Raw genomic sequence first — 22,250 nt, 5'->3', positions numbered from 1 at the left:
AGATAAATTTTGGCTATTTTTCTAAACTGGTATGGAGTGCCTTTGTAGAGTTTGTCTTACAGTGTGTGCATGTGTGTACAAATACACATAGGTAAGTCCGACTGCTCGTGCCAAGCAACCAAGGAGGTGAGCAGGGTTATCTTAGCTGTGTGACTCCCTTACCCTAACTAGAGTGAGGGTCTATTTAGACAGTGTAGAAACAACTGCCAACTAGAGACCCCACTTCGAACACCTAGCAAAACTGCTAAGAGGCAATCTGATGGGGTCTGGTCAGTACCCTGTTTGTAAAGTGGATATAAAACTGACCCTCTCCATGCTCAGGAAAGACTGATTTTACTCAGAGAACAAAACCGAGAAGCTAATCATGAGATCAGGAATTGTATATTTGTCTTACAAATTTCTTCTAGAAAGCCATTCAGATCAGGTGTTCTATTTAGTCTGATCTTTTTGAGGCATTCTGTTACTTCTGATATGGTTATGAGGAGTGGGACACTTTACCTGTTTATTTTGTGAAACTTGAAACTTCAGTTTTAAATCCATTTTTTTTTTTTTTTTTTTTACTGAGCAAGGCTTCTGTACTTATACTTGTTGGTTCAGTGTAGAGTTATTATATATATATATATATATATATATATATATATATATATATATATATATATATATATATATATATATAAATAAAAAAAAATACTCGAAATAAGATCTCAATCAGCCCAAAGGGGTGGTGCGAGAGCCGGTACGAGCAAGCCGGTAATTAATTAAGCAAAAGGAAAATAGATATAATACTCGCACACTCCGGTTTCAGGAACAAAAAAAGATCAGTTTAATCTACACACAACGCGTTTCGACTGACACAGCAGCCAAGGCTATTTTCCTTTTGCTATATATATATATATATATATATATATATATATATATATATATATATACACACACACACACTTAAAAAAAAAAAAAAAAAGGGACTCACCCACGTGGATGTTTCTACTCCATTCCCAGATAGGGTGGAGTAAGTCGGATCAAAGGAGCTAAAGGACCACAAATTTTGATCTTTACATTTACACATTTTAGGAACAGGACACCATTGCTTCTCTACATAAGCTCTCTTATACCACACTTTCCTCAATGAATTAGTTTTAACTACAGCAAAACCAAGGGACCGTTGAAATCTTTAGCTTCTTCTCATGAACATAAGAAAATGAGAAAGTTGAATATTCTTATATTAAATTTTTGCGATGGGAAGGTGTAATTATTGTTTTAGAAGAACATTAAAAAGCAATAAAATGAGATTAGCCCATAAAATGACTGGATGTATATCATACATACATGCATAATCTGTCACACCTTTAATCTTTCCTCTGCATTACAAAACACTTAAACCGTTTTAAACTTTTCATTCCATCCTCTATTCAGACAGTAGACAAGATTTTAGGAGCTGATTTAGAGTTTGGTGGAGAGGTTACTCCATCGGCGATGGACATCCCATCCGCCAAAATAGAAATCCCATAGAACATAATGGGATTTATATTTCAATGGACAGGATATCCCTTCACTGTTGTGATGCAGTAACCCATCTGCCAAACTCTAAATCAGGCCCTTAGTTTGTAAACGAAAACTGACAAATCATACCATCAGTTGAAATGATAACTTTCCAGCCTGGCAACTACCCCAGAATCCATACAAAATGTTGAAAGAGAAAAAGTCAGCAACACAACCCAATAACGTAGGTCTTCCTCATGAAATAGGAGTACCATGACAAGTGTCTGAGGATGTTCACTCATTAAATGCTTTCACATTTAATGCGTGTAGGCCATCAATAATTAAATCCTCTTTTAAGTCCCTTTTTTGAACTATAGTTTGCATTTCACTTATTCTTCATATTAAATCTGTAAGTGATCTTAAATGTAAATTTAAGTCAGTCATGATCACTTCCTCGATTCTGTACCTAAATGTTATGTTTTCTAGATTCAGTTTAAAAGCACTCCACAATAGCACTTTGAACCCCCTTGGGTATATTTAGTCAGTAAAATAAAGTACTGATGGCCACCTTGGGCCTTCCAGATAATCAACTATTAGCACAAATTGAAAGTAAGGATTACATTGAGGAAGAGGGTACACTTTTACATTCAAGTGGTGGCAAAACAAAGTAAGACACCTGAAGGCTCTGCTAAATGCATTTGATCTGAAAATCTTGGAATCCACTGATGGGTATAGGTGCATACCGCAGTGTTACCTGAAAACAGCAGATGTTGGACTGCTCCAGAAAGACCAGGGTATCATGCATCTGCAGGAGTTCTCCTAAGCCTGCCATGTTCCAGGAAAACAATGGCTGGCCTCCCAGGCAGTCTCAAAAACTATTTTTTGTTTTAGCTTTCATGTTGAAGACAAATGTGAGATCTTAGAGCAGTAACCAGCCAAACCCAATTTTGATTATAAGTTTGAATCAGTTTGTCCATTGCAATTGCCATGAAGCATCATGCTGTGTCTTTTTCTACTGTAGCCACCGGCACTGCAAGTCCACTGGTTATACTATGTTATATCTATTGTGCTCCCTGTACCTCCCTTAAAATTGAAGTGCTGGTGGACCCATGTATTGTGTTATGAGAATTCATGAAAATGAATGGATACCTTCATGTGGCAACTCTAGCCACTGTAAATCCCTAACCATTAAAATTTTCAGTTTTAAAACAAAAAACAATGCCTGCAATTTCCTGGGATAACCCGGTAACCAGAGTTTGTTCTCTTGGTGAAGAACCATATATAGGATGAAATTCAAAAGAAGAAATGTCATTAGTACTATGATGAGCCAAATCATTAAAATGATATAGTAATTTTAAAATGTTGATACAATTCAAAACATTAAGCTGGCCTACTGAAATATATTCTTAAGTAAAAAGTAAGTGCATTATTTAAAAGGATGTTTATTAGGTTGCCTAATAAGGAATTAAGAGTTATGTTTGGTGACTCCCTTTTCATTGTTTTTTTTTTTTTTAAATAGATTTGTCCATATACATTCTCTCGACTGTTGTGATGTGGCCCTATTTTTATGCCAAACTGATCCGTTGGTTTAACTTAAGAGGATATTTCAGTTTCACTGGGTCACACCAAACTCGTTGTGGTAGTCATTTTAATAATGCAGCCATTCTGATGGGCTTCAACATACTGTAAAATCACTTGTGCCATGTTGAAATCCCATATTTGACTCGAAGGATAACAGATCTGCATTCTTCGTGAGTTGTTTAGAATTAATGTGGGATAGATCAAAATAGAGGTTAAAAAAGTCAACTTGTTGCTGTTGGAAGGAAAGTGTAGTTGGTCTCTCTTAATAATGAAAATCGTCCTTATTTTGGAATTCTCTGCTATTGTTTGAATCCATACATGAGGTGGGCAGAAACTTGCTGCCAATTTATTGCCAACACTTGATTTTGGATGGGGACCGCTGATACGAAAAGGATTTCTTTCTACATATATACTCACAAGTGTGTGCTATCTGTTTTCAAACCAATCTGATTGCTAAAAGGCATAAAAACTCCCCCCCTCAGTTCCACTGAACTTTCAGCAATTAATGTACGGGGACAAGTACAGGCAATTACAGAGCTAAGTGCCCCCTGGAGACATCCTCCGGGCTTTGTTTGTCACTGCCTCCCAAAGACAAGTCAGTTGGGGCACGTTTCGCTGAACAAGTGGTTTCTGTGAGTAAATTGTCCATTTTGGATGCCCTTTATAGGAATATTTATATTATTCTCAAATAGTGAAAAATTCTTAGTGGATCAATCGGACTTCCTAGTCTTTTTATAGCCTCTATGTCCTTTCTAGAAAGGAAATGCTGCCAGCAAGTATCACTCTGTCCTCTCCGTCTCCAGGCCCCGGGTAAAGGGAGAGAGACCCAAAATAACCAAAACTCCATTGGTGGACACAATTTCAATTTCCCTAGTATTTTCTAAATTAACAGTATGTACTCTAAAGGTCTTTTTTTTATTCTAACTTGCAGCGTACAGTCAAATTGGTGGTCGGCTCTTTCGTTACATTGGATTACTTTTAGATGCAATGCAACGCATGAAGCATCAATTACCCTTCCATGTGTGCATTACCTGCAAGAAAACTGATGTCGAGGATGAGTCTGTGGAGGATGAGTTTACGCCTTTTCAGCAAAGGGTGCTATTACTGTAACATTGCATTCCCATGCTTCAAATCTGTGGTGCACCGGATATGAATATAAACACCCCAGCACTAGACCTGCTGCTTAGTAGCCAGAGAGACTGGCTATTTAATTCAATTTAATCAATTTATGGAAAAACAGATCAGCGTGGTGTAGCTTGAAATATTGTAAAATCTGAACATGCTGCATTGTCGCTCATGCTGTTAAAGGCTACTGTGTAACTTATGGTAATGGATAGTCTACCTGTAGTACGTATCATCTGGCAATGTGTAACATTTACATAAATATTTGAGCTCCTGCTCAACACCATTTGGTTTAAGAACTTTTTTTTGCTAGACTAGGATAATACTGGAAACACCAATTCAGAGTAGCACGTAAGATTGGATGTTCGATTTCGAAATTCTAAGTGTCTGTACACTTAGATTTTTTTTTCTATTTTACAGTTTTGTCGTTCCAATGGCCCCCTGGGATGGTTTCCTCATGGCTGTGTTATGCATATTCTTAACTCTTGCACCAGTATTTAAATAAATATTAAAATTACTTTTTTTTATTAATCCAATTAAGAGTTTTTTGTAGATCATAGATTTACTACAGATGTTAGCACAATCTTTCATGATCAAAAAATATATTGGGTTTTTATATCCAGTAAATGAAATTGGGTCAAAACTTTAAAAAGGTCTATAACTAAATACAAATACTACCTCAAACATAAAATATATGTTGATACATGGAGGAATGTGGTTTACAAAGTTTAATTTTGCTTTGCTTTTCTATGGCAGTTTGGCTATTTTGAACACTGCCTTTTTAAACCGTGCTGCTACAATAGCACAAATATTGAATACTGGATATTGGTTAGCAGCATTATTGCGAGCCTGTTTTTTTTTAAACAACAAACATGTATCAGTAATATTTTGGAGGGCTTTAAGAAATGGTGCTTAATCCCATTCGTAATAGAGCTCGGCGAGCCACTGACAGCTTGACCAAGGCTCAAGTCAGAGGCCTGGCCCTTGCTTGGCTCCACATCCTCTAGGTCCCTCGAGCCCAGCATGAGCCGAGCTTTCAGGTGACTGCCACCGGTCACCCAGGCTAAAAACCTCATTTGCCAAGACAAGGGATTAACCTTTGATTTTAGGAAGAGAAAAAAAAAAGGGAGCGAATGATGCCCATCAGGTGAATGAATTATACACTATTAAAGAAGAAAACCTGGGATCAGTCTGGCTTTCCCTCTTTGGCATTTTGTGTGATCATAGGATAATATTTAATTTCACAGAGCCTTCTTTTCCCTTCATTATCACATACAAAAGCACCCTTAAAGACGCGAGTTAAGGTTTCAGAAATTGTATTTAAGAGTACAATGCTGCTCTCTTTTTGGATGATAGCCTAGACTACTTAGAACATATGACAACTGCCTCGCCTCTTATTCATAGTGGCATTGTCAGGGCAGAGTGCCTGCAGGAGAGTTTCTACATTCATGTTTAAAATCATGGCTTTTAAGAGATGCATTTCAATGGAGTGATATCAATCAGATGTACTAAAGAGAAACACTTTTGAGTGATAAACAAGCACTATTTTTTTTTGGAGGGGGGGGGGGGATTTAAGTTTGAAGAGAATCTCATTTTTAGGAGACGTTTGTTTTTTCAGGGCTGGGTTTCTGCAGCGGTTCACACAACAAAGCCACACCCTTGGCTCGCTCTCCTTGGGAATTTGTTGACTCGCCCACCTCTGACGAGCAACTGACAGATCTACAAATCTAAGCAATGGTACCCCAACGAGGGACGGGAAAACCTGAGCATTGCAAGACTGATTTAAATGTCCAAGAACTGTTTCTTTGCCTCTTACATTTCCGAAAGCTCGGCTGGTCACGTATTAGTCACTTTTCACACCGTCATCAACTAACCTTTCCCACAACTGGAGGGCATCCCAGACGTGCCCGAATCTCTCCATCCCACTCATCGCTGACCGCCCAGAGCTTCGGTGGACCGAGACAGCATTTCAGCTGGCACTGCTCGAGTCAGACATGCAAAGAGGGGGTCTCGGTTCCCAGACGGGTGAATCAGTCCGCAGGATGCCCGTGGGCGGGAAACGCTCTGCCGCCCGCTCCTGGGGCCTTTTATGGTGCCTCTGCAGGGCCCGGTCACGCAGTAACGCGGCCGCTTTGTTTACCGTGGACGGATGCAGCACACAAATGCACGCTATGACGAAGACCAGAAGCGGAAGCTTCTGAATTCACCACAGCAGGGTACTTTTCGGAAGTGTTTATCTGAAGAAGCAGAGTGCAGCGAGACCACGGAGCTACAGTGGTCCAAGCAAAGGACGCGCAATCTGAAAGGGGAATTTGCAAAGTGTGTGTGTATGTGTGTGTGTGTGTGGGGGGGGGGGGGGGGGGAGGAGGATATTGATTATGCACCACCATTTGAGGAAACGAACCAGTAAAAAGACAAGGAATATAACATGTTTCGGGTGAGAGCAGATAAGTGACATGCCACTTACCTCACACGCTCCTTCCACTTCTAAGTTCTGCAAATGCTCACTGACGTAGTAGCATAAAAGAACAACCCGCAAACCAAATGCAATATCACTCAAGGTGGGATTTAATTTCCATCCCACATACAATGCTGCAACCCTGGATTGGGTGGGCAGTGGCTACCCCTTCCATATGCTTGCTTCCTTAGCCTCTTCTTGCCCAGGCCTCGAGCACTGTGCAAGTGAAAACAGCTACTGGAATCTGTAAGGAAAATTACCTCAAAATGTGCCCGTAACTTTAGACAATAATAGAAGTTCCGATCCAATTCAGATTGTCACAGACATATTTGGACAAAGAACAACAGCTTCTGAAATGGCCTATTTTGGGAACGCTGATTAGAGTGTAATCACTCTAATAAGTGTTCCCAAACTAGGGAACGTGCCGAAAGTGCCCGAGGTCTGTTCGGACACCTTTAGGGTACATATGATAAGGTAGTCTGAATACTGGCCTAAATCAAATATAAAAGCCTTTCCATTCGATGTCTAAGTTATGCCTTTCACACAATCACTCAAAGACCACATCCTTTGCATGCGATGAGTTCAGCCACATTCATTCTCAAACAGTAGGTACGACAGCCCTTGCCTGTGAAGAACTCAGTCTGTCCTCTCTATTGTAGCTCGCACAAACAGTAATTTTGTACTTACAAAGAACTAGTCTATGCAGAAGCTTGCATTGTATGTGAAATTGTGTCCTCTGATGTTGCCCGTTGCAGCAGTGAGAGCTCTGAAAGATTCTTTGTCCTCCGTCATAGAGTTGTAAATGTTTAATCAATGCATGCCATACTTGAAAGGGAGGCAGTCAGTCAAGCCCACGGGATCTGCAAGCTAGCTCCTGTCTATCCACAGGGTTGATGCAGGAGGATATCAGAAGAGAAGCAGAGCAACACTGTGGACTGTCCCTACAGTGCAGTAGCGGCTACTGGTCAAGCATATATGCAGAGCAGGAAGCATCGCCCACGGGTCTCAAACGTATCTCCTACTCACCATCAGCTCACACTCATCTAAACCTCAACTCCTACTCATCTTGCACCTTCGTATCACACAACCTCCCCCACCTCCTCAACTTCACTGCAACATTATCTCTCCACACTGTTCCCTGATTACCTTACATTTTATTTAGTCATATGAGAACTACCATATAAATGTGAAAAAGGAATCTCCGTAATAGAAATCATCAGTATACTGAGTGTGTAATTCAACAGAAAAGAAAATATCCACTCCTGCATATACTAGAATGGCGATGTCCCTCTGTCACAACACAAAGTTGGGGGCCCCTCCAGAATTTGATGAGGGGGCCCTGAGTCTCCCATCTCACGTATAAACATTGGCCTTTGCCTGAAGGGTTGTGGGTCCCCCGGAGGGTTGGACCCCCTGCACCATAGGGGCTGCACCCCCACTACTCCACCCCCATTTATGGCCCTGGTGTTTCTGGGAACTAGCGTGCCAATCTATCAGGAGTCAAATATGTGAAGCACACTATTATGCATTTTCCTTTATTTGCGTGCATCACGAAGACTGCCATTCTACACCAAGTATTATGTCCGGAGTCATCAGGAATACCTTTGTGTAGTTCATTCCCCTAGCCTGGTCAGCACCCCAGTTTCACATTACGTTTTGGTTTCTGATGTGCTCACACCATAGCATGGTAAATTTCTGCTCAGAGTGTTGACTATCTTGTTTACTTCGGATTATTAGCTGTCTCAGTTCATCTTTCCTAATCCTGCAATTAGTAACCCAGTGCCTGTTCCGAACACTCACATTTTTGTGTCTTGTCCAGTCCGAAGTATACCCTGCACTGCGTACAAAATGTAAGTTTACCATTATTATAAGATTATTGAAGATTTTTAGCCCACTGCTTTTTCATGCCATAGATGTACTTTCAAATTCTTCATGAAAGCCTGGATCTCCAAATACAGATTTAAGCAGCTTAGGCAACGTGGGACACCAAGGGGCAGATGTATCAATATGCAATTTTTCTTTTACTATATAGCGACTCCATAGAAATCGCTTTTTAGGAAATGCAAAATAATAAGTATGAAATTACCAATTTCATAATAGCGAATCCTACAAAGTAGGAATTGTTATTAGGAAATCCCATTGCCTTTATTCCAATGGGCTGGTTTTGCATTTCCCAAGTAGGGTTATTTGGAAAATGCAAAACAAAGCACGGCTATAGGCAATAGGCCCCCCGTGGTGCAACCCAAAAATAGTGGTGGTCATGTGTGTGTTTTTTTTTTTTAAAGTGCATCTTTGGGAGCTTTTCTTTAAATTGCAAATGGTTACCATCGACTTGGAGTCTATGGTAATTGCATTGCCTAAATGCCAATTTTGCATTTAGGAAATCCTTTTGACATGTTGTGAGGAAATGCCTTCCTTGGCATGGCTACCCCCTGAATTTTTGCCTTTTGTTTTTGCCAGTTATGATTGAAAGTGTGCTGGGACCCTGCTAACCAGGCCCCTGCACCAGTGTTCTTACCCTAAACTGTACCTTTGTTCCCACAATTGGCACAGCCCTGGCATACAGATAAGTCCCTTGTAAACGGTACCCCGGGTGCCAAGGGCCCTGATGCCAGGGAAGGTCTCTAAGGGCTGCAGCATGTCTTATACTACCCTGGGGACCCCTCACTCAGCACATGCATATTGCCTCACAGCTTGTGTGTGTTGGTGGGGAGAAAATGACTAAGTCAACATGGCGCTCCCCTCAGTGCCATGCCCGCCTCATACTGACTGTGGCATAGATAAGTCACCTCTCTAGCAGGCCTTACGGCCCTAAGGCAGGGTGCACTATACCACAGGTGAGGGTATATGTGCATGAGCACTATGCCCCTACAGTGTCTAAGCAAAACCTTAAACATTGTAAGTGCAGGGTAGCCATAAAGAGTATATGGTCTGGGAGTCTGTCAAACACGAACTCCACAGTTCCATAATGGCTACACTGAAATCTGGGAAGTTTGGTATCAAGCTTCTCAGCACAATAAATGCAGACTGATGCCAGTGTGGGATTTATTGTAAAATACACCCAGAGGGCATCTTAAATTTGTCCTCTGAATACCAGTCTGACTCCTAGTGCTAGGCTGACCAGTTTCTGCCAGCCTGCCACAGCGAGAGGAGTTTCTAGCCACATGGGAGAGTACCTTTGTCACGCTGTGGCCAGGAACAAAGCCTGTACTGGGTGGAGGTGCTGCTCACCTCCCCCTGCAGGAACTGTAACACCTGGTGATGAGCTTCAAAGGCTCATGCCTTTTGTTACAGCACCCCAGGGCATCCCAGCTAGTGGAGATGCCCGCCCCTCTGGCCACAGCCCCCACTTTTGGCAGCAAGGCAGGAGAGGATATTGAGAAAAAACAAAGAGGAGTCACCCACCAGTTAGGACAGCCCCTAAGGTGTCCTGAGCTGAGGTGACCCCTGCCTTTAGAAATCCTCCATTTTCAGATTGGAGAATTCCCCCAATAGGATTAGGGATGTGCCCCCCCCCCTCCCCTCAGGGAGGAGGCACAAAAAGGGTGTAGCCACCCTCCAGGACAGTAGCCATTGGCTACTGCCCCCCCAGACCTAAACACACCCCTAAATTTAGTATTCAGGGGCACCCCAGAACCCAGGAAATCAGATTCCTCTAACCTACACAAAGGACTGCTGACCTGAAAGCCCTGCAGAGAGGACAACTGACTTGGTCCCAGCCCTACCGGCCTGTCTCCACTCTCAAAGAACCTGCACAGCGACCCGTTCCGACAGGGACAAGCGACCTCTGAGGACTGCCCTGAAACCGAAGAACCAAGAAACTCCCAAGAACTGCGGCACTGTTCACCAACATCTTAGCAACAAAGAAGCAATTTTTTAAAGAACTCACTCTTACTGCCGGAAGCGTGAGACTTCACACTCTGCACCTGATGCCCCCGGCTCAAGCTCCGGAGAACTAACACCGCAGAGAGGACTCACAGGAGACTGACTTCTTGAGTAACCTGAGACGACTCTCCTGCACCCCCAAAGTGACGCCTGCAGAGAGGATCCGGAGGCTCCCCCTGACGCAACTACCTGGTAACACAGAACCTGACGCCTGGACCAAACACTGCACCCCCAGCCCCCAGGACCGAAAGGAACCAACCTCCAGTGCAGGAGTGACCAGCAGGCAGCCCTCTTCCTATCCCAGTCGGTGGCTGACCCAAAAAGCCCGCCCTGTGCCCTGCATCGCCTAATTGCCCCAGGTCCCTCCATTGCATTCTATAGCAATCCGGACACCAACTTTGCACACTGCACCCAGCCGCCCCTGTCCAGCTGAGGGTGTGTTTTGTGTGCCTGTTTGTGTCCCCTCCCCGGTGCCAGTGCTCTACAAACCCCCCTGGACTGCTCCCAGAGGACGCAGGTACTTACCTGCCAGCAGACAGGAACCAGAGAACCCCTGTTCTCTATAGGTGCCAATGTGTTTTGGGCCCTCCTTTGACCTCTGCACCTTACCGGCCCGGTGTGGTTGGTGCAGTGACTTTGGGGTTGCCTATGCCCAGGAGACTAAACTTGTAAGTGCTTTACTTACCTCAAACTTAACCATACTTACCTCCCCCAAGGAACTGTTGATTTTTGCAGTGTCCACTTTTAAAATAGCTTGTTGCCATTTTAACCTATACTGTGTTTACTACTGCTTTAATTCAAAGTTCCTTACTTACCTGTGTGGAGTACCTTGCATTTTATGTATTTACTTCAAATCTTGAATCTTGTGGTTCTAAAATAAAATTAATAAAATATATTTTTCTGTATAAAAACTATTGGCCTGGAGTTAAGTCTTTGAGTGTGTGTTCCTCATTTACTGCCTGTGTGTGCAACAAATGCTTAACACTACCCTCTGATAAGCCAACTGCTCGGCAACACTACCACAAAATAGAGCATTAGAATTATTTAATTTTGCCACTATCAACCTCTAAGGGGAACCCTTGGATTCTGTGCACACCATCTCTCACTTTGAGATAGTATATACAGAGCCAACTTCCTACACATGTGCTTTGTAAATCACAAATAGGAAATCCCTATTTGCGATTTCCTATTTGGGAATCACAAAAAGCGATTTCTTCTAGGTAGAAATCACATTTTGTGATTCTCTAAAGGGCTTTGTGCATTTAAAGAGTCTATTTAGCATTTGTTAACAGCAAGAAATAGCGATTCGGACAGTTAAGAAATGCTAAAGGGCTTTGTACACTTGGCCCTACATTGTTTAATTGTCTTGTTCTCATACTTAAGCACTGTTTGGCCAACACCACCGCCTTCTTCTAGTTCAAATGTACATCATTTGGGCATACAGATTATATTCTTAACTTTTTTGCCTGTAGTGTTAAACTATCCTTAACTACAGGTTAGCTTTGTGGCATTTAGCCAATGAAAATCAGGAGTGGAGTTACATAAATGTACTTTGAATAGGTATCCCCAATTTCCCTCAACTGCAGATGACAGCACAGTCATTCTTGACACCCTTGCATCATGATCCAAATGTAATTTAACAATGTATTTTGTATTTTACCTCTAATAAATATTTGCAAACGCTTCACCTGTATGCCTATTTCTTACCATTTGTGTTTATTAAAGGACTACACACTGGGGAAGACCTTGCTCAAGTCTTGTAGTTTGTCTATAATTTGCCATTGCAAAAATCATGTGCAAAAAGTGACCAGACTTATCAAGGAAACACATCTTGGTGAATTCAGGGGTTGTTTTTCTGTTTTTTGACATGGTTGACTCCATGTTTTTCCTTTCAGAATGGGTTTGACAGGTCACACTGGAAATGCCGGGTGGGTACTCGGAGCACAGGGTCCTCGATCAGTTGCTTATGTCCCAATCTGCTAAGAGGGTAGTATCCTGGAACGTAAATGGGCTCCTTGATAAAATTAAACGATACGCGGTGTTTAGCACCCTCCGTTGCTTCGCCCCATCTGTGGTCCTGCTGCAGGAGACCCTTCTGCTTGGTACTCGATGCCCCATGCTGCTGAGGGGAGGGTACGATAGGGTCTACCATGCGGGCTTCTCCAGGGGCTCAAGAGGGAAGGCCATTTTACTGCACCGTTCATTACCCATGGTGGTGACTACCTCTCACTCAGATCCGCAGGGCCGGTATGTGGTGTTTTCCGGACTGGTGGGAGGGCACCCCATCAATATCCTTAGTGTTTATGCCCCTCCAGGGGGACTGCAAACTTTTCTGACTGCCCTTAGGAATGTGGTGGCGGGGCTTCCCCCGGGGCTTACTGTCTTGGGAGGAGATTTTAATTCTGTACTGAATCCGGAGTTGGACGTCAATAGGCCTTTGTCCTAGACTCGAGCTTCTACGGCATCAGGACTACTTAACTGGGTAGAGGGCCTTGGGCTCTGATGTCTGGTGGATATGGCATCCCCGGCTGCGGCGGTACACCCACACGTCGGCAGTGCACCGTACCCACACCAGGATAGATCTCTTTCTTGTTCCGGCCCTTGACGTGCCCCGGCTTACGGGGTGGAGTCGCTCCTGCATGGGGTTTCGGTTGGATGATGCCGATGGGTTGGCGCCCGATGTAGCAGCTCAATGCCTGGTTTCTTCAAGATAGTGACTATGCCCAGGCCATAGGGGACTGCTTAGAGTATTTCTCTATTAACTGCGGCTCGGTGACATCCCCGGGTACGCTCTGGGCTGCCTGTAAGGCCACTCTTCGGGGGCACTCTAGGCACCTCATTCATGTGCGGGAACGGGCGTGTTGGGGCAGGCAGTGTCAGAGGCCCGGGCGGTGCGCTTGGAGGCCCGCCTTCCTGAGGCAGACACCGAGGCGACCATGAGGCAACTCATTCTGGCTCAGCAAGAGATTAAACACATTACTGTCAAGACGGTGAAGCACATGTGGTGGGCTTCTGTGGCCCGGGTTTATAGGAGGGGAGACAAGAATGGCAAACTCCTGCACTGGCTAGCAACTGGCCCGATGGTGGGACGAATTGTCCCAGAAGTCACTGACAATCGGGGAGCGGTTTCACGCTCTCCCAGCGAGATTGCGCAGAGCTTTGCCGAATATTATGCGGAATTGTATAAGGAGCGCCCCAGGCCCATGGTGGAGAGGAGCAACCCCCTTTTATAGGAGGTATCCTTCCCGAAGATTTTGGTGACGGACAGGCAGGAGTTGGATGCACCTACTGGGGTGGAGGAAGTCGGAGCAGCCATATCGGAGCTTGCGGCGGGTAAGACTCTAGGCCCGGACGGGTTTCCGGCTGAGCTCTATAGCAAGTTCCGAGATGTACTTGCCCCTCATTTACTAGCCATGTTTGAGGAGGCAGAGAGTACCGGGCGATTCCCATCAGGACTCGACCAGGCAACTATTGTAGTTATTCCTAAAACAAAGCCCCCCTCGCGGAGCTGCGCAGAGTACCACCCAGTCTCACTCCTTAACACAGAGGTTAAGATTTTCTCCACGATTCTGGCCGCCAAGCTGAGAAAGGTGTTGTCCTCACTAATACACCCAGACCAATGTGGCTTCAATGCCTAGTACTTCTATTCGGCATGTATCAGACGACTGCACGTAGCCTTGGCTAACAGGTCTGTATTGGCCCCTCCACTGGCACTTCTTGTGGATTTTGAGAAGGCATTTGATACAGTGGATTGATCCTACCTCCGTGGGCTGCTGGAGAGGGCTGGGTTTGGCCCACGGTTTCGGGCATTGGTGAGACTCCTCTGCTCTAACCCCACGGCCCGAGTGCAGGTGAATGGGGTGGTATCGGATCCGTTTCCTTTCCGGAGGGGGACTCGTCAGGGCTGCTCTCTCTCCCCACTTTTGTTTGCGTTGGAGTTTCTGGCGAAGCTGATAAGGGAAGATCCTTTGATTGAGGGATAGGCCTGGCCCACGGGGCAGGAGGACCGCATAGCATTGTACGTGGACGATGTGCTCGTGTTCTTGGCAAATCCAGCTAGCAGCAGGCCTTGGGTGTTGCAGCTTTTAGCCCTGTTTACGGAAGCGTCAGGACTGGTAGTAAACCCTGGTAAATCTCTTGTGGTCCCACTGAGTCTGACCAGGGACTGCTATGATTGGCAGCATGATATTCCCCTTCGCCGTAATAGTTTCCGGTACCTCAAGGTGCACGTAGCACTCTTGCCTGCGTTAGCTTGGTCCCTTAATGTGGCGCCCTTGACAAAGAGTTAGAGGACCTCCAGCACTGGCGATTGCTCCCCCTCAATATTCTGGGCCGAATTGCATCGGCTCCTGTATATGCTTCAAAACTTTCCACATCCTATTCCTCGGAGGTGGTTTAATGAGATTGAGGCGGTGGTGTGGTGATTCCTGTGGCACGGTTCGCTCCCCCGACTGGCGCTCCGCACCTGTCAGGGAGATGTCTATGAAGGGGGATTGGGGATGTCCAGCCTCCACCTTTATCATTTAGCTATGCACTTATTGGTTATCCATGACTGGTTTGGGGGGCGGGCTGGTCGGACCCTGCGTACCAGTTGGAGCTCTCGAGGATGGGCTTTTCTGGCCTGTTGGGGATGTTGTATGGTGACTCCCTACCGCATAATGTTCCGGAAGTGACTCGGTGGTGTTGGCGGGGTGGAGGGCCGCGCTGCAGACGACAGGGTGGTGGCGCTGTCTCACCCAGCAGACACCGCTGTGGCAGGGACTGTGTCTGGAAGAGGTCTCAGCACTTCAGGGGTTCCGCAAATGGGATCTCATAGTTATCTCCCAGTTGGGGGATGTTTTGACTGGTGCCCATTCGAGGTCGTTTCAGGAGCTCCAGGAACAGTTTGACCTTAATAAATCCCAATTTCACAAATACCTGCAGCTCAGGCATGCATTGCAGATGCATATTCAGGCGGGAACTGATCTCCCAGCATTCAGCCCTATAAAGGCCAAGGTCATGATGGGCGCTCTGGATAAAGGGGGGGGGGGTGTCGCGCATTTACCGCTCACTGGTTGCTAATACCACCCAATCGCTTGATAAGCTCCGGGAGCAATGGGTGGGCCCGATTGATGATGGCAAGTGGAGGGAGGCATTGATGGCCCGCGATCTCTGACCATGACCTCCCGGCTCTGAGTGGTGCAGACTTACTTTCTACATGTGGCATACCTCACACCCGACAAGTTACATAAAGCAGGTCTATGGCCTCAGGCGGATTGTCCCCGTTGTGCGGGCCCCCGTGCAGATTTTTCACATGGTGTGGTTCTGTCCGCAGATAGCCAGTTACTGGGGAGCAGTGCTCAGAGATCTCAGAAGTGATACGAATGGAGGTTGAACTTGCTCCGTTACCAGTTCTTCTGGCGGTACTTGGCGGGGTGGGTCCCAACAGAGCACTCCGGACATTTGTGGGAGTGGCCTGCCTAGTGGGCAAGAGACACTGCAGCGAATTGGAAGGCCAGGACTGCCCCTGCGATTACCAAGTGGCATAGTGGGGTGGACTGGTGTGCGCAGCAGGAGAAACTGGTCTTTGAAGCGCAGGGGTGATCAGCCAAATATACAAAGGTGTGGGGCAGTTGGGATGGGGGAAATAATCTAGTCTTATCATAGGGGAGGTATGTGTAGCCCAGTGTGTGGGGCGGTGGCTTCAACGTGTGCATCAACCTGTTCTGCCTTGGACCTGCCTGATGTATTATTGTAATTGTGCTAATTGTACCAGTGACCTGTTGGGTTTTGTTCGTGCCGTTCTACATAATTCTAAAAATAAAAAAAAGTTAAAAAAAAAAAAAAACTATGGAGATGCATGGGACTATATAATAACCCTGCATCTAAACGGGTCAACATGTTTCAGTCTGTAATAACCTATGAATCCTAGACATTCTTCATGGCTCACATCCTTATTTTCCTAATTCCTCTACTACAAACACATACGTACATTTATCACCAGCCACACACACTATACCTATTATAGTCCTGTGTGGACAGTGTTTGCTGAAGTTGCGAGTTTTTTGGGACTGTGGTTATGCAAAACACAACATTGCAGTTACAAAATATATATATATATTTTTTTTTTAAAACACGGCTGAGACATACGTCACATCAATAATAAAAATGATTAAGACTATGAATACAGAAAAACTTTTCATGCTTGTAGTTACTATTTGTAGAAAAATTCACACGTGAGTAGTGCACAAAGCAAACCACTGCAAAACCGTGATAGTGCAAACTATGCATTGATTCATTCACATATCATAAGGCTGTCATACGGTAGCTGAAAGTAATAGGGGCCATGGAGGGGTTCTACGTCATGCAGTGCGTACAGGGTCTACACCTAAACACTGCAATGCTCTATGCACAGCATGACAGACTCCTTCACATTTGGGGGCGGGACTCGTCCCACATGAGACAGACTACCCGTAGGACTAGAATCATATGCTTAGAAGTGTCAGACTGCTCCATTAAAGATGAACATTCAGGTTTGGCGGCCTCAGGTAGGTGCTCCAGAGGAAAAATACCTTTGAAGAATTAAGTGCTGGGGATCAGCTACATTTCCCTCCTTGCCTAACATTCACCATTGTCTTCTTTATCACGCTCTCTATCGTGAGAGTGTGTGACCACATGGTTTTTGCCCCACAAGGATAACCATGAGAGTCCCTGTTATTTTTAGCACAACTTTCTTCCTGGTGACTTTCAAAACGGGCCTAAAAACCCTTCAATACGATACGTTAGCTATACACTGAAATCAACTCATAGCACAGACATTTACCCTAAATCATATTTTTACTGCTGTTTTTATCTGCTGTACATTCGGTTTTATATAAGGACCTACCATGTTGTATTTTCGACCTTTTTAATTATTTATAGTTGTTTGTTCTGTAACTTCCAAGTAAAAAGATATTTATCTGGTAAAGTGATCTAGCACCTTTGGGTAATGTCCATGCTATAAATAAATAAGCATAAATAAACTAAGTCTCAAAATCTCCTTATGCCTTTGGACTCTTGTCTGTCAACTTTGGAGCGCTCAGAAGCAGGGCTCAAACCTGGGATCAGCGTCGGCTTCCCCACTTGAGCAAATAGTGCGATTCTAGGCAATAGTTGTATTTCATTTTGTCTTGTGTTTCTTCATCAGCACCTATGAAAACACCCAGAAATATAAGAGTTCTGCATGTGAGCTATACAAAACCTCTTGTATTTTATTTAATAGACTATAAGTTGTTACATGTATAATAACCAAGGCCACACAGAACAACTGACATGCCTCTTGGTTCACTAATGGCATTATTGTCCGGCGCGGAAACGCATGAATGATTCCCAGTTTATGTTTGAGAAGAATCACTTTAAAAAAATGCCTTTTAAAGCTGTGATATAATATGATGCACTGAGGTGAAACTTAGAACAAGTTAATAAGATTCACTTTTTTTCGATTTTTGAAGAGCCTTTATCAAATTTTTACGTTTGTTCTAAATTGTCTTTAGAATGAAGGTGTTTCTAAAGATAAGTGGCGTAGGACACTTTCTTTGCATCTTTTCTTTTACTTAAGTTAACGTGTAAATAAATGCCGGTGTAACAGCTTTCCAAGTAACAAACAGTCCAAGGGGCCGAATCTAGAGGCCAGAAGGGCCGCAAATATCCCTGCATTAGGGGATGTTTGGTACTCAGAATATGATGCAATGTGGCAGAGACAGCCTTTAAAAATGAACATAAAAATGTAGAAAAGGTCTCCAGAAACTGACAATACCCCAAATACTTTCTTCAGGAATGGCCACAGCATTGTAGCTGTGGTATGCACAATGTGGCACAAAGGGCCAGAAATGGTCTCCAGACAACTCACCAGATACAGTACACCAAATGATCCCTCCAAAATTAGGAACAACGATCTAGGTGACTCCACTCACCCCTGAATGGCCTTAGTGAGCCAGATGCGTTCAGTAAGGTGTTGGCAATACTCGAGATGAAGCACTGATCTATACAGTACTGTAAAGAGATCTTCAGATTAGTCACGGCTGCTGCCGGGATAGGGTGGGAGGGGGCACAGAGCGCAGGTGGGGGTTGAGGGGGGGCGTTTGGGGAAAAGAGTTAATTAAAAAAAAAAAAAAAAAAAAAAAAAAAAAAAACCACACACCTTACCTGCCCCTGTGATCCGCTGCTCCCGCTCCAGCCACCTCATCTTCTTCCCTCCCATCATGAAAGAAGTGCTGCAATTGGCCTGAGCGGGCAGAAATGCTGCTCAGGGAGGGAGTGGGGCACTGCGCTTGGTCTCCACCCAGCTATAAAATACAGCCGGGAAGAGATTTTCTAAGTCAGCATGTCCGGTTGGACGGCCAAACGGGCATGCACACTTATAAGCGCACCACTACTCCTCCCACTTGTCGCCGTGGAGGAGGCTGACCCCACCCTACGAAAGCAGAAAAATAAAGGGATAATAAAACAGTTTCATTATCCCTCTATTTTTCTGCTTTCAGCTGTGGTGTGACGCTCCGCCATAGCAGAAGGGCTACCCTTCTTCAGATTTGGATACAGTTCTCCAAACGAGGGCTCAGGGGGACGCATATACTTTACAGGTGCAACACAACCTCCTTGCGCTACTTGGTTACCATTCCCTCTGCACCACATTCCTGTTTTTTCACTTCTCTCTCAGCTTCCTTGTATTGTGTACCTGCTTTTAGGTCACCCAAAATACGAACATAAACCATCTTCAGAACAAGGTAAGCTTGCACTCCTGCAACTTGTGGTGTATCCTCTGTGTGTGCCACAGATAGTTACACTGCTCTTCCATGTCATGTAACTATAAGGGAAGCTTGCAGTGCTGCTACAGAGGCTGTGCCTGTTCTGTTTGAGAAAGACTGCACTGCGCATGCCTGTGCTATGCCTAGCTCTCTATGTTAGGGAAGCCTGCACGGCTGCTGTCTGCTGTGCCAGGCTCTGTGTTAGGGGAGCATGCACGACTGGCATGTGCTGTGCCAGGCTCTTTTACGGAAGCAAGAACAGCTGCGGCCTGTGCTGTGCCAGGCTCTCTGCATCAGGGAAGCATGCATGGCTGCTGACTGTGCTGGGCTCTGTGTTAGGGACACAGGCATTGCTGTTGCCTGAACTGTGTCTGGCTCTCTGCATTAGGTAATCATGCATTACTGATGCCTGCACTGTGCCTGGCTCTTTACATTAGGGACGCATGCACAGCTGCTGCATGTGCTGTGCTCAGTTTTAGGGGAGCATGCACAGCTGCTGCCTAGGCTGTATCAGGCTCTCTGTTATGGAAGCATGCACTGCTGTTGCCTGCACTGTCTCACTCAGAGCAGGACACAGCACAGAGCAGCTGTGCATGCTTCCCTAACAGTGTAAGGAAACATGCATTGCTGCCGACTGCCTGGCCCCTGGCTCTTTATGCTAGGGCAACATGCACGACTGCTCTGTGCTGTGCATGGCTCTGTGCTAGGGAAGCTTACGCGCCAGCTGCCTCTACTGTGCCAGGCTTTCTGTGTTATGTAAGCATGCACTGCTGCTGCCTGTGCTGTGCCTTGCTTTCCATTTTAGAAAAGCATGCACTGCTCGAGCCTGTGCTGCGCCTGGCTGTTAGGGAAGCCTGCACTGCAGCTACCTGCGTTGTGCCAAGGTCTGTATGTTAGGGAAGCATGAACAGCTGTTGTCGGTGTTGTACCAAGCTGTCCATGTTAGGGAACCATGCACTGCTCCTGCCTGCACCGCACCTGGCTCTGTATGTTAGGGAGGCATGTATGGCTGCTGCCTGTGCTGTGCCAGGCTCTCTATGCTAGGGAAGCATGCATAGCTGCTGTCTGTACTATGCTTGGATCTCTGTGATAGGGAAGCATGCACTGCTGCTGCCTGCGTTGCACTTGGCTATGTTAAGGAAGCATTCACAGCTGCAGCCTATGCTGTGCCTGGCACTGTGTTAGGGAAGCATACACTGCTGCTGCAGAAGCTACACCTAGCCCTCCGTGTTAGGGAAGCATGTACAGCTGTTGCCTGTGTTGTGCCAGGCTCTGTGTTAAGGAACCCTGCACTGCATCTGGCTCCACGTTGGGGAAGCATGCATGGCCGCTGCATATGCTGTGCCAGCTCTGCTATGGAAGCATGCAAGGCTGCTGCCTGCACTGCACCTGGCTATGTTCAGGACACATGAATGGCTGCTGCCTGCCGTGTGCCTGGCTGTTTGGGAAGCATGCACTGCTGCTGCAGTAGCTGCACCTCGGTCTCTACGTTAGGAAAGCATGCACCGCTGGTGCTTGTGCTGTGTCTGGCTCTGTGTTAGGGAAGCATGCACTGCTTCTACCTGCACTGCACCAGGCTATGTTAGGGAAGCATGCATGGCTGCTGTGCCAAGCTCTCTGTGTAAGGGAAGCATCCACTGCTGGCCTGTACTGCACCTGGCTATGTTAAGGAAGCATGCATGGTTGCTCCCTGTGCTGTTCCAAGGTCTTTGTGTTAGGGAAGCATGCACAGCTGCCGCCTGTGCTGTGCCTGGCTCTCTATGTTGGGGAGCATGCATAGCTGCTGCCTGTGCTATGCTTGGATCTGTGATAGGGAAGCATGCAGTGCTGGTGCAGAAGCTACACCTGGGTCTCTAGGTTATGGAAGCATGAATGGCTGCTGCCTGTGCTGTGCCTGGCTCTCTATGCTGGGGAGCATGCATAGCTGCTGCCTGTGCTATGCTTGGATCTCTGTGATAGGAAAGCATGCACTGCTGCAGTAGCTGCACCTGGCTATGTAAGTTAACCATGCACGGCTATTGCCTTTGCTGTGCCAGGCTCTGTGTTAAGGGAAGCATGCACGGCTGCTGCAGAAGCTGCACCTGGCTATCTAGGTTACACCTAACCCTCTATGTTAGTGAAGCATGCACAGCTGCGGCTATACCTGTTCTGCGTGCATTAGAAAAGATCTGTAAAAATCTTTTCACTATTCAAAAGTGAAAACAAAAGGCCTTGCCAGTGCCTGTACTCTAGAAGGGCTGGAGGCAGATGTCTCCGGCATAAGAACAGTTAAACAGCAGACTATCCGTTCACCGAAGGGATATGGTAAATCATGGACTCATAACTACTGCGGAGGCTGCTCATTGTCGTGTCATCAGGAACCCACTTAGTGTCACCAGAACAACAGCTGTCCCCGTTATACAACGGGGATGGTGTCTTCTTCCTTCAGCACATTCATATTCAAAATCGAGAGGAAATGAGAAGGAGGCACATTACTAACGGAAGAAAAAGCAGCAGCGGGGAATCCGGCCGTGACGTCACGACTTCCGCGCGCTGAACCACCTCACTTCCCAGGGCAGGTATTTCTTACCACGCAGCCGTGGCCTCACCCACAGCCCTCAGCCCGTCAGCTGAGGGGAGCAGAGGAGACACGGGGCACCGCTGGAGGAATGGGGGAGCACAGCTGTCCGTACGGAACATGTGTAGCACGTGCAAGTGGAAGCCACTGGTGCTGGCATTCCATACGAGTCATGCGTTTAAAACTTCAGATGAACATGGTAAACTACAGATGGATGAAGCATGAATAAAACGTGTTCAATCCAAAATCCATGCAATCTTTTGGTTAACAGAACAGGTACAATAACGTTTGCTGACCTGGGTGACATGATAATGTCGCCCCTCTCCTGCTGCAATAGGTCCATATTTGATGCGGTTAAGGAGTGATCTAGCTGCTCTTTCCTGGGGTGGGGTTGGGGTGGCGGTTG

General features: G+C 45.7%; 1 protein-coding gene across 3 annotated transcripts in view; it reads right to left on the bottom strand.

The window, feature by feature from the left end:
• LOC138284364 (uncharacterized) overlaps positions 1-22,250 on the bottom strand; it is a 228,662-nt gene that overhangs the window by 163,260 nt on the left and 43,152 nt on the right. Inside the window, exon 1 of one of the 3 annotated variants that reach the window (XM_069223059.1) lies at positions 6,057-6,346. The exons of the other annotated variants lie outside the window; for them this stretch is intronic. The gene's annotated coding sequence lies outside the window, so the exon portion shown is untranslated. Of the gene's footprint in view, positions 1-6,056; positions 6,347-22,250 lie in introns of those variants that run through there. 3 annotated transcript variants of the gene reach the window in all.

The sequence above is a fragment of the Pleurodeles waltl genome, chromosome 3_1 (genome assembly GCF_031143425.1).
Source record: "Pleurodeles waltl isolate 20211129_DDA chromosome 3_1, aPleWal1.hap1.20221129, whole genome shotgun sequence".
NCBI classification, from domain to species: Eukaryota; Metazoa; Chordata; class Amphibia; order Caudata; family Salamandridae; genus Pleurodeles; species Pleurodeles waltl.
This window is presented reverse-complemented; position numbering and strand designations above follow the sequence as displayed.